Raw genomic sequence first — 15,872 nt, 5'->3', positions numbered from 1 at the left:
AATGGAAATAATAGACATGTCGTTACCGTACGGTATTTTAACATGTTGGAATCAAGTACACCGAGCTGAAGCTTAGGATGCGTCTGATTTCCAAATAAGCCATTTTTTTCTGCTTTTTTGCAAGGTAGTTTAACATTGGTCCCCTGGCTCTGCTGATATGCAGCAGGCACACCACTGTGGCTTCAGTGTTCCTATTATTCTTCCTGGTCAGCAGGTGTCATGCTAGCTGTTCAATGTGTTCAGCATTATACCTAGTCCCTGGGGAACCAGGAGAGGACACAAGAGAGTGAGTATGACTACATCCCTGATGCTATTTTTAAAACTACTTCACGTGCAAGTTCTCTTATCAGAAGCACATTTTTAATATAAGGTAGCTTAGAGGCACGTGGGTGGCTCAGTCAGTTAAGCGTCCTACTCTTAATATTTGACTCAGGTCATGATCTCATGGTTCCTTGAGTTCAAGTCCCGTGTCTTGATATTCTCTCTCTTTCCCTCTCTCTCTTCCTCTCCTCTGCTCACTCTCTCTGTGTCTCAAAAATAAATAAGTAAACTTAAAAAAAAATTTAATTAAGGTAATTTAGCACTACTAAAACAAATTTCCTTAAAAAACTGAAATTATAGGTATACTATTACCACAAAGCTTTAATAAATATGAAATACAAAATATTTAAATATATTAAATAAATATATTAAATACTAAATAGGAATATTAAAATATAAAATATTTAAACACTGTACATGGTGCTAATTTATTTTAGTGCCTTTCTGAACCTCAATCATCAGAAAAACCTGTAGCACAAATTCCGGGCAGATTAAGCTACTTGCTGACATAATCCCCAGGGACAAATGGTGTAAGTAAATCTGAGGGGCAGTGATCGACTTTATAGAGGTTTACAGTGTCTGTTCATTACAATATAACACAAAAGCATGAATCAAAGATATTAACAACAAATATTTTTGCCTGAAACTAGCAAATCGAAGGTAAAATTGTTGCAGCAAACCCCCAGACTAAGAATATATTTTAAATAGGCATTTTTCTCTTAAAAGCAAAAGATAAAACCTAACAGCGATAAATATCTTAAACTATATTGTGATCAGTGGTTGGATTTTGGCTTGGACCCATACCATAGGAAAAAGAATTTCTACCTATTCTATTTCTATGCTCCCAATGGTTATTTTCTTTGTCTTTATTGGTATTATCATCTAAGCTTAGATGGATTTGGACTGTCCTCATAAATCACATTATACCTAAAAATTAGTTGAAAGTAGCTATCTAAATTTCCATTCAAACATAAAGTTTTATAGACCTATTTTTCTGAAAAATAGTTCAAAAACTCATGTCATTAAGAAGAGACTGGAAACGAATTCAGTGCACTTGATAAAGTGTTCTAGTAGTTCTGCCAAAAAAAAAAAAAAATCCCATAAAATCCTTCTAAATTCCTGTAGTTATCTGACCTAGGTTTTTCTTATGGCAGAATAAATGGAAGACTGCCGGCATAATCCTTTCTACGACAAGTGGGTCAACAACTTCCGTGTCAGTTTTCTAAATTTCACTGACTTGAAATTATTATTTGGAGATAAGCCAAGTACGGATAGAACACCAAGTCCAAATTTTCCCACGATGAACTAATTATAGTTTACTTTAAGGCTATTTCTTATATAGCTACCTTTTGCTACCAGGCATCTGACCTATCTTGTTGCTTGACCACACTTCCAAATGTGTTAATGTGGCAAATAAGGGATGCTGTTTTGCTTCCTATAATCAATAGGTGTATTTTTATCTCTAAGGAAAGTCAAACTGTTACGTTTGTGGTTCCTGTGAATTGTTTAAATCTTCAATTCTGAACCATTTTATTTTATGTAATAAGTCTGTTTTTCTAGACTGACAGGTTAGAAATTGGACTGAATAGTATACTAGCATCTATTTCTGTGGATAACAACTCAGAGGGCAGTAATGGTTTTAACGGTCACTCTAAAATTACCAAGATGCAATCAACCGAGAGATCTTTGGTATTACATACCTAAAACGGCCATTTAGTTTGCAGGTGTGGGCCTGGACCTGTTTAGAGATTGTACAGCCGTTCACAAGCCTATCTCTTACACTAGCAGCTGGCTAAGTTTGGCTCATAAAAATGCTATCATTCCTGATGGAAAAATGCTTAGGCTGGTTAATCAATTACAATTACTTTAGTCTGCAGACTAACCACGGTGTCTGCCAGCTTACCACCTGAGTCTCCTTACATATATTTGTAATGTTTACCCATGAGACAGGAAACCAAGAACTTACTGTCAAGAATACATAATCGGAGTGTGCAGTCAGTTCAGCATCCGACTCCTAAGCATCTTGGCTCAGGTCATATTCTCAGCTCAGATCGTGATCTCACAGTTAGTGAGTTCAAGCCCTGCATCAGGCTCTGCGATGATGGTGCAGAGCCTGATTGGGATTCTGTCTCTCCTTCTCTCTGTCCTCCCCCACTTGTGCTCTCTCTTTCTCTCAAAAATAAATAAATAAACAAACAAATTTTTAAAGACTACACACTCAAGTGTTATGGACAGCAATGGTGAGCAGGCCTCAAACTCTATTAAAAGAGTTCCCTTCCTGAGGATTGACTTAGGAGACTCTGTAGAAGGACACCAATGACCATTTCTACAAAAGGACGTTGACTATATTTTCAGAACTGCCTATCTGAACACTTATCTAACCCAGGGTCTGCCCTTAATAATGGAAGATTTTAGGGGCACTTGGGTGGCTCAGTTGGTTAAGTGTCCAACTTCAGCTCAGGTCATGATCTTACGGTTCGTGAGTTCGAGCCCCACGTCAGGCTCTGTGCTGACAGCTCGGAGCCTGAAGGCTGCTTTAGATTCTGTGTCTCCCTCTCTCTCTGCCTCTCTCTCTTTCTCTCTTAAAAATAAATAAACATTAAAAAAAATGGTAGCTGCTCCAGGATTTCTAGGCCATAGCATCACCATCCACTTGGGCCACATTAGTTTTTATTTATAAAGTTCCTTTTTGCCCCAAATCATTCCCCTACAATACTATTCTTAAGCCTGCAACTTCTAACATTAGGTTTGCCTTTGGATTTTTGCTACATAAAGTAAATATGCTCACTGGGCAGGGTAATTCATTAGCTGTTTTCAGTCAGACCTACATTAACAAAAATTCATTCATCAGAAAGACTGGTCAACAAGCCATTAATTTCCCATCTTGGAAGCAACAAACTATCAAAACAGAGAAAAATGGACTCTGAGATAAAGTTCTGACAAGGAATAATTTTCCCTTGACTTGTACTAAAAAGAAAGTTCTTTGCTCCACTTTCAATGAGTGTCAAAGAAAAAAAGACTCAAGCAGACATTTTTACCTCTATGACAAAATAGACTATGTAATAAAATTTTTTGTCCAGATAGGAGTTTAGGGGCCATAGGGAAAACGTGGCTTTATAAAAAGCTTCCTTATTTCCAATTATATAGGAGAAGCTGAGAATATATCATTTCTCTAAAATGTCTGCAAAAAAGAATCTTTCATTTCTTTCTTTTTTTTTTTAATTTTTTTTTTAAATTTTTTTTTTAACGTTTTTATTTATTTTTGAGACAGGGAGAGACAGAGCATGAACAGGGGAGGGTCAGAGAGAGGGAGACACAGAATCTGAAACAGGCTCCAGGCTCTGAGCTGTCAGCACAGAGCCCAAAGTGGGGCTCGAACTCACGGACCGCAAGATCATGACCTGAGCTGAAGTCGGCCGCTCAACCGACTGAGCCACCCAGGCGCCCCTCATTTCTTTCTTAATAAAGCTTCAGGACAAAAGCAACTATTCTTAAGAATGTTATGGATTTACCTTAGACACCTTGCTATAGTGTAAATGTACTTCTGGCAACTCAACACTGGAATGATTATGATAAAAATATTTACTCTTCTTTTTAATTCTAGCCCCAATTCATTTCAGATCCAGTTAAACAGGGTAATTTTAAAGTAACAGGAATAAAGTGATATTTGCCACTTAAAAAAAAAAAAGATATGGAAGCAACCCCATGTTCATCATAGATGAATGGCTAAAGAAGATGAACTGTGTATATATAACAAAATATTAACCAGTCATTAAAAAGGATGAAATCTTGCCATTTGAGACAACATGGATGGGCCTGGAGGGTACAATACTAAGTAAAAGAAAGAAGTCAGTCAGAGAAAGACAAATACCATATAATTTCACTCAGATGTGGAATTTAAGAAAAAAAAAAAAAACCTAATGAACAAAGAAAAAGAAGAGACAAAGAAAACAGATTCTTAAATACAGAGACCGACTAAACTGACAGTTGCCGGAGGGGAGGCGGTTGGGGGGGAATGGATGAAATAGATAAAGGGGATAAAGAGTATACTTACCTTGATGAGCTCTGAGTAATGTATAGAACTGTGGGGTCATTATATGATACACCTGAAACTAACAGAACACTGTATATTAAATATATTTGAATAAAAATAAAATTAAAATTGAAAAAAGGTATTATTCAAGAGCCAGTCTACTCTGTAGACTTTTCTTCATGAGTGCTGGATTTGATATATGTTCTTAGCATCTGGGAGCACGAGAGAGTACATCAGGCCAGGAGAAAAAACCCTTAATAGATAAAAAATTTCACTTCTGCCTTTATAATACCCTTTTCCATGGCACCCTGTGGTTTGGAGAACTCACTGTCACCCACATCGAGTTCAATTTTGTCTCTAAATCATTCATTCCTTGGGCTAATTTTGGCAATTGTGTTAAAAGGAACCAGACTCATAAAGATTATGGCTAGGATGGGAGACATGTTTGTTTACTTTAACCTTCTTTTGTCTTTTTCATATCTTGGCATCTATACTGTCTAAATGCCTGAAATCTTCACACGACATATGTAAAACAATTATCCCAAACAGAAAGCAGTAGTAAGGAAAAAGTAGAATTTGCAAAACTGTGCCCATTAAAATGAAAATGATCAAGCTTTTGATATTCTTACACAGTGACCCAGATTTGAAAACTGGTGCATTCAATGAAGGCATTCCTTAGGTGGTAATATTTCAAACTGAAAATGATGGTGGTTGTTGTCAGTCTTTAATCAAGGACTCATTATCAACGCAAATTTTCACCCTCGACGACGGTATCAGAGTCATAATTGATAGTGATCTGCAAAGGTCCATTGTGAGTTACAGCTTTTACGAAAAACACATTTTTCCAGAACTTGGTGTTGGAAATGATTTATCCGTAACAAAGAACGCTTTACATACGTGAAATCCAGAAGGTATGGAGATAACACCTCAACTGGACAAGTGAGCATGAAGAATGCTGTCATACTGATTACTTAATACTCAGAAATACTTGAAATGGAGAGAGGCAGTCATACGGTAGTACAAAGAATGTTTTTAAATGTAATAAAAATATTCCCAGACTTTTTCAAACAGTGAACTGGAAACCCTATTATCATGGGGTTGGAGATGGATGGGAAAGGGGAGGTAGGAGAGAAAGAATAACTCTCCCTAAAACTTGGTCAATCATTTGCCATATATTTACCTTTGACAATATTTTGCATACTGTTGCAAACTGCAAGAGTAATCATAACTAGAGAATTATTCCTTTAGAACATCAGGATGTATTTTATGTTTTGGTAGGTAGATCTTGAGATTAAATGTGTCATAAGTTCAGTCACAGCCGAGCTAAAAGAAAGCTACCTTAAAAAATGAAGAAATGGGAAATAATTTGTTTTAAAATTGCTATTGGCTGGCTATCAGTTATTACAGCATGATATTAATGAGCCAAAATCAATAGACTCAATCCCTTTAGAGATCTGTTAAGTCTTCCATTCTCTCTACTAGAACACATTCCTAACGAGATAGGAGTCATTTTTCACAAGGTGGGGCCGGGAGAGGATACAGAACGGAATTACAGAAAAAGGAAGTGTTACTTGAAGCGATTGCCTGACAAAAAGGGATAATGATGCCATCTTCATAAACTAATAGCTAAAGGCAAATTTAATATATTCTTCCGGTTTAACAATGATTAAAATGATGATAAATATATATAATTAGATGTAATCTTACATTTCCCTTAAGTCTTTTCAGAACACACATACCTTTATTAGTCAAAGCTGATGAGTGCTTATGGAAACAGAAGAAAATCATGAGTCCTATGTTATAGCTACTACTTCTCTCCGAGGGATGGCACCTGGTCCTGTGGATGAGCAACATTTTCCAGCTGCTGTCAGCAGCCTGACCTCTCCCAGGAGGTTCAGATTCTGGAAGCCATTTCCTTGAACATATCAAACTGAACGACCACAGCTACCCCAAGCGTAGTATGTCTTTCTCCCCCAACCTGCTTTATCTTTTTTATACTTAATTTCAGTTTGGGGGACCACTATTCATTCATCTCTTACCTCAAAACCAGCAACTGAGACTTTATAAAAATTTCTCTTCTCTCTCAATGTCTGGTCAGTGCTACTCTTGTTAATTACTTCTCTAACCTGACGTCTCTTCTCCAACCTTACAATTACTGAGCTAACTTCAGTCTTTCTTTATTTCCCACTTCTAACTGATCTCTCTACAGTTTTAACCCTCTTAAATTTACCTTCCTATTTATTATCACAATATTGCATTGAAACCACTAGCTTAAACCTTACCTGGCTACACTAAACTTGTCATTCATGAATCCCTCTAACATACCAGATTCTAAGTCCTTCAAGAATAGGAATGATATTATTCATCTTTTACAACCAAAATACCAAATATGCTGCTGACACATAATAGCTACTTTGTGACTTCTTTCAATAAAAAAATTCAGATATATAAAAATTATGCCAGAGATTAAATTGTTATTATCAGTTTTAACATGGTGAGATGTTTTATTGAAACAAATACCACTGTCAACTTTGACTTAACTAATGGCATTTTCTCCAAAGTTTATGCTATCCAGGTGCAGAACGTCAATAAGTCTTCGTGTTCTCATTTCCATCTTCTGGATCAAGTTATCATGCACAATAACATGTTTACTCTAAAATAATAATAGTAATGATAAAATAAAAAATAAAAAAGACTAACTAGAAAGGAGTTCTCAACTATTTCTTTAATCCTTCTATTCCAATTTCTACGCTTTTAAAAAACATAGTTCCTGAAAAATAAGACAGATAAAAATGCTTCTGCTGGTTATAAAATATTATGATGCAAACATGGCTTCTTGCTTTAAGGATATAGTCAACATTTATGAATTCAAATTGTTTCTTTTCTCTTTTGTATTAGTTCTCCATCCTTAAGCTGCCAAGACTACCCTTGTGTGTGGATATTTACTATACTGATTTTAAGAATCAACATTCTTAAATGTTGATACAACTTTAGACTGATTACAGCAGACTTCAAGGTTTTAGTCACTAAAATCATCCTAATTCAGCACTTTCCAAGAACTGATAGGAAACTAGCTTCTGGTTTCCTGGGCCTCATGCATGCGTTTATTTTAAATGTCAAAGTGTACTTTGAAAGAGTGAAAAACCATAAGGAGTCAGAACCATGAAGACCACACTTGGTTAGAAACACTGCTGCGAATTAGAAAGGAGAACATTATGATTCAAGGAAATTCATCTTTGCACCAACTCAGTTATTATCATATAGTTGTTTTACAGGAAAAAAACACAACACAGAATTCAAAGAATTCCTCCCAGTTTGCACAGGAAACAGATGCACACCAGGCCCTCTCCAAGTCTTGAGAGGAGACCAAGTCCAGGGGTCGGTATAGTTTTCCCCATCAGAGGACAACACACAGGTCCTTATCCTCCATTTTTCATCTCACCCTCACTTTTATCTAGGGATGCTCTCATCCCCCAGAAAAAGGTATTAGATATGGGGCACCTGGGTGGTTCAGTTGGTTAAGCGTCCGACTCTTAGCTTCATCTCAGGTCATGATATCACGGTTCCTGGGTTTGAGCACTGCGTAGGGCTCCCTCTCTCTCAAAATAATAAATAAACTAGAAAAAGGGATTAAATAAAGGATAAGATACAAGGGGTAATAAATGTCATTTGGCTCAACTTCCCAGTATAGGCCATCTCTGCAACAAATAATTCTTAAAGTAGCACGTTCTCTGGTCTTCTTTGGTTTTATCCAGTCTCTGCAATGACTTCCCAAGTGGTCTCTCCAGCCTCACCTTGTGCCCCTCTCCACCCCCTGCCTTCCACTTAAACCCTCTATCAGCTTACTGAATGCACCAAACTCTTACCCAGGTCAAGAACTCAGCAGGTGCTTTTGCTCTATCTGGATTGTTCTCTCTTAACTGTCCATCTGACTGTCACCCAGACATCCTTCAGTTTCAACTGAAACACAATTTCTTCAAACAAGTTTTCTTGACCAATCCCAGCATTATTCTTTCCCATTTAAAGAAGTTACTTGTGATCACAATACCTTCTCGACACCCTTTGACTTTAACTCTCTTTCGGTGTTGTCAATTCCTTCCCATTTTGGAACACTATTTTCTTTTATGTAGAAAGAAGAGGGAAGCACAATAGAAACTGAGTAATTCTACTTTCACTCACATCCACTAACTTCCTTATTCACTGCTTTGCTCTAAATTACGCTAGAATCTTTGGCTCTCCTCAGCATTTTCCCAGGCTTCAGCCCACTCTGTTTTTCTTCTTCTTACTATGTTTACAGCTCATGCAACACCTTTGTGAGCATTTCTAATTATATGTTCCTTTGTTCATCTGTTCTATGAGCCAGTTTTCAAAATTGATTTGGCTAGAGACTCATAAGTTTCCCTAGTGGTCTCTCTTTAGGGATTAAGTGAAATGCTCTTTCCAGCATTTGTTAAAGTTAGTTTATACGAATGTCTTATTTTTAAGAACTCTGTCTTTTGTCAAAGTTACCAGTGATTCCAAATTGCCACAGGCAATTATCACTCCCCGCTCCTCATCGCACTCTGCATTTTAGCAACATCTGACACAAGTGACCATTCCCTTTTGTTGGAAACACTTCCTGGTTTGGGTTCCATGATGATACTCTTTTCTGGGGGAGGAGGGAGTTTTTTACTGGCTCCTTCAAGATCCCTCAGTGTGAGAATGAGCCAGAGCACAGCCCTTAGGTGATATGCTCAAGACCAGGGCTCTAACCAGCATCCAAAGATTCTTTGTTGCCAAATGTCTATGTTCAGCTGTGACTTCCTCCAAGTGCTCCAAATTCTATGTCCAAAAGCCCAATCTGACATTGCCACATGGGTACCTCAAACATACCTCAAAAGGCTAAAAAGGAATTCTGCATTTCCCTTCGGGTTTTGTTATTTCACTTAGTGTTATCCACCTTAGGAAACAGCCTCACCATCTCTCCAGTGCCTGGTGATCATTTTGGTTCTTCCTTTTCTTCATCCCATCCCTTATCCAATTTGTCAGCAAGGCCTGTTAGCTCTGCGTTCAAACAGTTCCTGAATCTATTTCTCTCCGGGACCACTGTTCCAACTCTTATCTATGCCACTGTCATCTGCTGGAATAGCCTCCTGGCTGGTCTCTTTTCTCCTCTGCTGGCCCTACAGTGTCTTCTCTTCAAGGAGGCCAGGGCGATCTTTTAGAAAGATGGCCTCCTGTGAGGTGCTTCCTTTGAATCGTACAGCATTCTCCCACCCCTCCAGGTCATTCTCATTATTTGATACTAATTTTTTTTAAACAGTACTGAAAGTTGTATAATTGATAATTTGTATGTTGACTTACCTGTCTGTCTCTCTAAGCAAGAATGTAATTTCCATGATATTAACCTCTATTAACCACTGACTTAGAAGAATACTAAGGCTCAGAGTATGCTAAGTATCTGTTGAATGAATTTTCAATAGACGATGTCTAAATCATGGTGTCTTCTCACCTCATCCAGAATACAAATCAAAACCCAACATGTCTCTTAGGACTCTCAAAGCCCTCTGTGACCTGGCCCCGTGATCGCCGCTCCCCTATCTCTTGCTACCCCCTCCCCCTCCTCCAGGTGTGCAGGCTTCTTTGGTTCCTGGAAGATGCCACACAAACCCCTGCTAGTTATCCTTTCTGTCTGGAAAACTCTTCCTGCTCACAACCACATGGCTCACCTGCTGACTGCCTTCAGGCCAATATTCAAAGATCATCTTCTCAGGAAGGCTGTCCCTGGGCATCTGATCTAAAGTTTCGACACTCACTGGGCCATGCCACTGACACTTTCTGCATGCCTCCTCTGCTTTATGTATTTTCTCCTAGCACTTATCTCTAATAGATTATCTCCTAGCACTACCTCTAATAGCACTTATCTCTAATAGAGTCAACATAGTATTCGATATAATATACTATATCTTATATTACAGGTGTGTATCGTGTTTACTCTCTATTTGCCCAGTGAAAGGCAAGCTCTGTGGGGCCAAAGATGCTTTTGTCTGCTTTGTCCAACCCCATCCACACAGAGCTCAGACTAGTGTTAGACATCAAGAAATATCTGTTGAATAAATGAATAAGAAACTTCCATCCCTTTTCTTAAAACACTGAGCAGTTTTTTTTAGTTAGAAAAGACAACTAATTAAAGATTTGCTTGATTATGTGTTAAACAGAGCTTTAATCTCATTATTGGTAACCTAGACAAGTTTCCTTCCTTCTATGAGAGAAGGTTAATATTTGGAGAACATGAATAATGATTGTGTGAAACAAATTAAGTAATACTCTCAACTCCATTTATGAGTTTTACAATAGGCTTTTATTATGCTTAGTAATGTTGCTACTTCCTAATACCATATAATGAACTTCATCTCTAGCTACACCTAATAATGAGTAAAAAATCATTCTCCTTTAGGGGCGCCTGAGTGGCTCAGTCAGGTAAGCATCGGACATCAGCTCAGGTCATGATCTCATGGTTTTTGGGTTTGAGCCCCTCATCCGGCTCTGTGCCCACAGTTCAGAGCCTGGAGCCTGCTTTAGATTCTGTGTCTCCCTCTCCCTCTGCCCCTCCCCTGCTCGCGTTCTGTCTCTCTCTCTCAAAAATAAATAAACATTAATTTTTTTTTTTTAAAAAAAGCATTCTCCTTTAGCCACGAACTCTACAAAGTGACATTCTCTTCATGGGAAACACCTGGTTTGTCCTGTCTACTGTAATTGTTTTCCTTCATCTCGATATTACAATTACTTGCTTAACAGCTGCATAATTGGTTAACCGACCCTGATGAATCAACTCAAGAAACTGGATTGATTGTGAGCTGAGCTTTATGTGAAAAGTTGGTACGTTTCATGCTGTACTACTAATTTGAAAGACCAAAAACCGAACATGAAACTTCCCAGAGTCAGGAGGGTGGGAAAAGAGCAGATTTCTGTTCTAAACCACCTGGAGTTTGGCATAAATTCCACTTTTCCAGAAAAAAAAAAAAGTTAAATAAATGAAAAGCAATTCAGAAACGAGTAGATCATGTTAGAATAAAGCCCGTGCGCCAAGGAGCTGAGACCAATTTACAAGGGTTACCTTCCCTATCAGGTCAAATATGCCTATTCCAGAAATGGTCTGTGCGAGTTGTCATTTGCTTACATTTGACAGATTCCCTTTATCCCTTCTTGGCAACTATCAGAACAGGCTCATCCAGTTTCATCTGAAATGTTTTGTCTTCCTTTCGAAAGTACTGATGGTAACATTTTATGGCAGGCCATAGTCAGTTCTTAAGCAGAAAAGTCTTATTAATATTAAACTACCTGTCAAGATCACTCTTTTTTGGTCATCCGTAAGAATCTCCTTTTGCCCTAAAGAAGGGCTGATCCCATCCAGGTAGAGGATCGTGCTGAGAAACTATGAAAAATAACTATTTAGGCGGAACGGCACAAGCCAAGCATGACTCTCACTTCATACTACAATGTAGACTTTATAATAACTTGAGAATTCACCAGGCTATAATGCTGAAGTCCATCTTTTCTGTTAACTTCTCAAATTCAGCACTATACAACCATGCATATATCTATTTATTTATATCACTGAATATGCACGACTGTAACTAAATACTAAGAACGGCACACATTTAACAAAATAGAACTAAATAAAAATTCATAGCTACTGTTACCTTAGATAATAATTTTGTTGCTAATGACCTTGGAAGGACATTTATTAATTTGGGCTTAATTTAATAATGTATCATTTAAATCACCTGGAACCTTATACTCTTAATTTTAGCTCTTGAAATAAAAAGCCAGTAAACATGTTCCAGGTGTGGTGACTTTAACCAAACACAGCTTTTCTCTAGGAATGCAGCCTCCAGCTTTCGCTAGTCACCTGCTTCAACAGCTTTCGAATGATCAAATAATGTTGTGTTGGGTGGGAAACTCTTGGAAGTCAAGGTCCTGTGACCACTTGAACAAGCACACACGCCCTAGTAGCTGCCACGCTTGGATCAGATTTGGAAATAAGTGAGCCAAAACCTGGAAGACAGAAATTGCTTTTGATGTCTCTGCGGCCACCTACACCTGAGGAAGTGCAAGGAAATGTCCTATCACTTACCTGGCTTGCCTCACTAAATGACTTCCCCTTCAATGAAACTCTAAGCATATTATGGTTATGATTACGATTACGATTACGATTATGATTATGCTGGCTGGTTTCGAGCTACAAATGGAAAGAAAATGGCATTGCTGTGCCCGGGGTTTTTTGGGGAGGGGGTGCTGTTTGTTCACTCCTAGCCAGCTGTCGGATACGGGAACAGCCAGGGTCAGCCCCCTCGAGTGTCCCCGAGACCCCGGGTCCCCGCGGCGGCTGCAGACCCGCGCGCTGGCGCCCGGCCCCGGCGCGCGCAGGGCGCATACCCTGCAGGCTCGGCTCGCCCCTCTCGGGGCCTGCCGCCTCCCGTCCACGTCTCACTTCCTTTTCCCCGGCCCGCCGCCGCCGAGAACACCCGGACTGGGTGGGATCGCATTCCTGCAAGAACAGCCCGGCTCGCCCAACTCACCAGCCGGCGAAGTTTCCTCGCGAAGAGGGCCGGGTGTCGGGTTTCAGAAATCTCCTTTCCCTTCCCCAAGCCCGTGAGCCCCGGGGCTTGTCCACGCCAGCGGCCGCTCGGGATCCGCTCTACCGGGCGCCACTCATGGGGACGGCTCCCCGCTTTCCAGCCTGTGGCTCGGGATGGGTCCCCGGCCCCTGCCCGTCGGGACTGCCGGTGGCAGGACTGGTAGCACCACCCCTGGGTCGGCCGAGCCGCGGGGATCTGCAAGGTCTGGGCGAGAAGAAGGCGTGTCTCCCGGTCCTAACGCGGATGTGCCGGGAGCTCACCTAGGGCAGATCTCGCCGGTGACTCAAAGGCTCTGGGCTTCTGGATACGTTCCCCACACTGCCAGGCTGGAGGCCCTCGCAGCGAGCTCATTTTTATTCCTCTGCGTTCCCGTGTTTTCTCTGATATCTCTCATTCAAAGCGCCCAGGGCACTGTGAGAACTGCTTCCAACGCATCGCATTTTCTCCTCCCGGGGGAAGTCTCATGAGCTGCGGGGAGAGCACGGAATTGCGGGTGGAGAACAGAGAAGGGCCCCGGGAAATAAAAGGGGACTTAATGAAATCAGTGTTTTAAAAGCTAGAACCCGTTCGTGTGAAGGCATTAATCAGTGCGCACCATCCTCCTAACGTCACTTCAGAGATCAGGAGGGTAGTAAATTATAGAGGTCATGTCTATGAGGTCAAAGGAAATCAAGAGCATACCCATTCACTGAACCAATATGGGTTAAGTACCTACTCTGTGGCAGACCCTGCTCTAGAGACTTCCAGCTCCTTCTGTCCACAACAAAGTTCCCGGCTGGCTCTCCTGAGGTCACATTTGAGACAGACTCTGACATCCCTAGGTAACCCACTGGCGGTAAGAGGGAGAAACCAAGGTTGTATACATATCATAGCAGCTCAGTTAATCCTCTGTGAAGAAACCAAGGTTGTATACATATAATAGCACCTCAATTAGTCCTCTATGAAGAAAATTTCAAAGTTCCGAACCATTGTTCGTAAACAATGAGATGCTATTTAAATTTTAATTGTTTGACCCAGTTCTGGCAGGGTGCTTTAAGGGACGGTGTGGGAGGCACAGCCATTACCAGCTGGGGAGCATCTTGCTGAGAAGTACTGTGGGTAGAGGTGAAGGAAGAGCCCAAACCAAAACAAAATGCAAGTCCAGACTCTTTTTATTTTTTTAATATTTATTTATTTTGAGAGAGCACAAGCAGGGGAGGGACAGAGAGAGGGAGAGAGGAGGAGAGAGAGAGAATCCCAAGCAGGCTCCACACTGTCAGCCCGGAACCCGATGCAGGGCACAAACTCAGAGAACCTGAGCCGAAATCAAGAGTCAGACACTTAACCGACTGAGCCACCCAGGCGCCCCAGAGTCAGACTCTTGATCTGGGCTCAGGTCATGGCCTCACAGTTTGGTTGGTAAGATTGAGCCCCCATATTGAGCTCACTGATAGCTCAGAGGCTGCTTGGGATCCTCTCTTTTCCCTTCCTGTGCACACATGTGTATATGGTCTCTGTCTCGCTCTCAAAATAAATAAACTGAAAAAAAAAAGAGAGAGGACAATGGGAGAAATTAGAGGGTCGCACAAGATTCTATCTATTCTATTAGGAAAACGTGGAAGTCCTATTTCCTGTGCCTCAATGTTCTTTTCCTGAAAATGGAGATAATAAAATGCCTGACTAGTGTTATTGTCAGTAAATGAGATCATATCAGCAAAGCTCATACAATAGTGTCCGGCAAGATAAATTTTATATACATGTTGTCCATACGTGCTATTTTGTAGCACTCATTTACTCCATTCTCCCAAAGGCCTGATTAATAAAAATTATTCTGATCTACTAGGAGGAAGTATAGGAGGTTTGGGTTGTACATTTTCAAAATTATGTATGCTGGGAATATTTATGGTAAATCTTTTTCCATCCATCAGCAATATCTGAGTATATAACAAGTATGTGTCCCTGGGCCTGGAGAGAGATAAAAGAAAGAACTTCACTCTGAATTTATTCCATTGTATGCAGCATATTAATTTAAAGTGATTCTAAATAAATAAATAATTCTCTGTACTAATCAGTGAAAAATATGAATTCTTCACCCAGTTTATGTATTCACTTACATTAATCCTAATAGTTATTATTTCCCATATGGAGTTTATAAAACTCTTGCCCAGAGATTATCTCATTTGACTTGCACAACACTGCTTTGTTGCTTTCACAACATTGCTTTCACAACACAACAGGTATTATTTTTATTTTTCCCATGTTAAAAAGGAAGAAAATGAGGGCTGAGAAAGTCCCAACAATGTGCCCAGAATCATCAAGATCCATAAAGGTAGAACTCAGGTTTGCTGGGGCGCCTGGGTGGCTCAGTCGGATAAGTGTCCAACTTTGGTTCAGGTCATGATCTCCCGGTTCGTGAGTTCAAGCCCCACATCAGGCTGTCTGCGGACAGCATAGAGCCTCCTTCGGATCCTCTGTCCTCCTCTCTCTCTGTACCTCCCCCACTCTCAAAAAATAAATAAACATTAAAAAAAAATAAGAAGAAAAAAGAACTCAGGTTTGCTGATCCCAAAGGCAGGGTTCACGGTGGTCACCACACAGTGCTGCCTCCCTAGTATTTCTAGAAAAAGTTCCTGCTGTGAGAAAGTCTGATAGACATTTATCATCTGCTTTTCTTGTCACCCTTCCCCAGATAAGTGTGCCAGCTGCCTGATGGGTCCACTTTTGCAGGGACAGCCCTCCTGGAGTAGCTTGCCGCGTAAGTCCTGTCTTTGGGCTCTGAGGCTCAGAGGCATTAGTGTTACATAGTGATTCTACTCAGCCACTTGAGAGTGGTGGAACTTTTCCTTCCCTGTGGGAAGACAGGTTCCAAGGAGGAGACGGTGGTGGGAAAACAAAAGAAATGATTCCGGGCCATCTCA

The 15,872-nt window shown here is 40.3% G+C and overlaps 1 protein-coding gene across 5 annotated transcripts in view; it reads right to left on the bottom strand.

The window, feature by feature from the left end:
• Positions 1-15,872, bottom strand: part of RAB27B (RAB27B, member RAS oncogene family) — a 141,747-nt gene that overhangs the window by 38,505 nt on the left and 87,370 nt on the right. For 2 of the 5 annotated variants that reach the window (XM_019463995.2, XM_019463998.2), the window contains exon 1: positions 12,916-13,191. The exons of 1 other annotated variant lie outside the window; for it this stretch is intronic. The gene's annotated coding sequence lies outside the window, so the exon portion shown is untranslated. Of the gene's footprint in view, positions 1-12,915; positions 13,192-13,235; positions 13,365-15,872 lie in introns of those variants that run through there. 2 more of the 5 variants (XM_053902745.1, XM_019463996.2) reach the window with 2 other exon arrangements.

Source organism: Panthera pardus, unplaced genomic scaffold (genome assembly GCF_024362965.1).
Source record: "Panthera pardus isolate Hobbes unplaced genomic scaffold, ASM2436296v1 HiC_scaffold_15, whole genome shotgun sequence".
NCBI lineage: Eukaryota > Metazoa > Chordata > Mammalia > Carnivora > Felidae > Panthera > Panthera pardus.
Note: the sequence above shows the minus strand (reverse complement) of the source record. Positions and strands in the feature narration are given on the sequence as shown.